This window comes from Petaurus breviceps, unplaced genomic scaffold (assembly GCF_028583685.1).
Source record: "Petaurus breviceps papuanus isolate PSGF00001 unplaced genomic scaffold, PetGlider_PUasm1.0 90701, whole genome shotgun sequence".
NCBI classification, from domain to species: domain Eukaryota; kingdom Metazoa; phylum Chordata; class Mammalia; order Diprotodontia; family Petauridae; genus Petaurus; species Petaurus breviceps.
In genome coordinates, this window is record NW_027187316.1 from 3844760 (window position 1) to 3847540 (window position 2781).

The following is a 2781-nucleotide window of genomic DNA, read 5'->3' on the forward strand; positions in this document are numbered from 1 at the left end:
ATGAAGGTGATGTAAAAAAATGAAAGATATCAATAAAAACCCCTCATTTTTTTTCAAAATGAGGTATAAGAAGCATAAATAATTTTGTCCAAGTCTTATAAAATCCGAGTCTTCTGGTTGCTAACCCCAGGGTTCTCTCACCACCAAATTGCATTTCCTCCCAGAGTCTTCTCCAAGACTCCAAGAGTCATGAGCTCATTAGATTGGACTTCTCCATTTATTTCCATGCTCTCTGAGACCACGTGCTTACTGAGTTACTCAATAGACCTTTAGTCTCAACCTTGTTATTTCCAGTACTGGTACAGGTGACAAGTCATTCACACCTCCTTATTCAATGCTGTTACTGTCTCTGTTCTTTCATGGAACCCCATTTGCTGGACATCCTCCGGGTCTCTCGTTCTTTCCTTCTTGCTGTTTGATACACCCACCTACTTTTCTGTTTACCCATTGTTCAGGTGGCCTTTATTCCATTTCTTGAACCCAAATTTTTGGAAATACTTAGCACTTATACCCACCATATGTTCTCCTTCATTACCATTTGGGGCACCTGTTATTGTCAATTAAATTCATTGATAATACAAGGCATTACTACTAGCAATTCCCATTTGAAAAGTAGTTTAAGGTTGATGTTATATTTTCCTCAAGAGCGTGTACTACTGCCCCATTTTCACAAATTCCTGTTAGGAAACAGAATGAGGAAGCTGTCTGAGCCTGTCTGGATTGACACAAGTAGGAAGTGTGCGAGGCCAGGACTTAAATATGAGTCTAACACCCTTCTTTCTTCTCCCAGACTTTTACAAATGTTATTATTCTACAACAAAGTATATTTCCACAGTCCTGTAATTGACTGAAAGGGGCAGAAAATATAATATACTGCTGTGGTTATTTGTTGACTGTAAGAAAGTATTTGACTTGGTAAAGGAAAATGCAGTTTTAATGGTTCTTCTCCAACAAAGTATCTCCCAAGCACATGTAAAAAATTATACAAAATTCCTTGATAAATTCAAGAACAGAAGGAACAAGCATTTTTAAAGCACCTACTATGTGTCAGGCACTATGTAAGTGCTTTACAAATATTATCTCATTTGATCCTCACAACAAATCTGGGAGGTAGATATTGTTATCCCCATTTTACAGTTGAGGAAACTAAGGCAGACAGAGGTTAAGTAATGTGCCTAAGGGTCACTCAGCTAGGAAATGTTTATCTACTGTGCCACCCAAATGTCTCAATATTATTTCATTTAATCCTCACAGCAACACTGGAAGGTAGGTAATATTATCCCACCTTACAAATGAGGAAACTGAGGCAGACAGAAGATAAATGACTTTCCCATGGTCATATACCTAGTTGGTATCTGAGACAAGATTTGGCCTCAGGTCTAATAGCTTCTTCTGTCTTCTAGATTCTCTACTATTCCACCTAGTAGATATAAAAGGACATTGGAGACCAGTGTTCAATGCTTCTATAATGAGTCTTGAAAGCCTTCCCTATTCCTTTATTTTTTTTAACCCATTCCATTTCTTTTTTGTTTTGTTTTTGCTTTTTGGAGGGGGAAGGTAGGGCAACTGGGGTTAAGTGACTTGCCCAAGGTCACACGGCTAATTTTTTGTGTTAAATGTCCGAGACTGGATTTGAACTCTGGTCCTCCTGACTCCAGGGTCGATGCTCTATCCACTGCACCACCTAGCTGCCCCCATTTCTTTTCTTTTTTAAAAATAATTTTAACAGTCTTTTAAATATTGAGTTCCAAGTTCTCTCCCTCTCATCCCTCCCCCATCCACTGAGAATTCAAACAGTATGATATCAATTATACATGTGAAATTATGCAAACTATATTTCCATATTAGCCATATCACCAAAACCAGCAAAAGATAAAATTATACTTATTCTCTCTGGAGGTAGATAGCATTTTTTTTTTATCCTAAGTCCTTTGGAACAATCTTGAATCACTATTGATCAGATTAGTCAAGTCTTTCACTGTTGATCATCACAACATTGGTGTTACTGTGCTCAATGACCTTCTGGTTCTTCTCACTTCACTTTGTATCAGTTCGTACAGGTCTTGCCATGGTTTTTTTCTGAAACCACCTCTCTCATAATTTCTTTTAGCACAGTAATACTCCCTCATAATCTTGTTCAGTGATTGTGTATTCAGTTCAGCCACAACTTGTTCAGTGATTCCCCAAATGATGACAATCTCCCCAGTTTCCAATCCTTTGCCACCACAAAAGAGCTGTCATATTTCTGTACATATTGGTCCTTTTCCTTTTTTTTTTACCTCTTTGGGGTACAGACCTAGTAGTTGTCTTGCTGGATCAAAAGGCAGACTGTTTTCCAATTTTCACAACTTTAAACAGTACTTTAGTCAACCAATCCCCTTTATATTTGAGAAATAAAGCCTTTATCAGAGAAACTTGCTGTAATTTTTTTATTACTTCATGGTAATTATGGTACCTTTTAGCAAAATATAGTTTCCCTGATTATCTTTCAATTAGGTCTATTTTTGCTTTGTCTGAAAGCATGCTTGCCACTCCTGACCTCTTCATTTAAGCCCATTAAAGAATCTACTCCAGCCCTTCATTACAACTCCTGTGTCTTTCTGTCCCAAGTGTGTCTCTCGTATACAACCTATTGTTGGATCCTGTTTCCCAATCCATTCTGCTATCAGTTTCCGTTTTATGGGTTAGCTCATCCCATCCACATTCACAGCTATGATGATTGTGTATCTCCTTCCACACCCTTTTCCTCCCTGCCCTTTACATCCTGGCCCTTCCACAAAT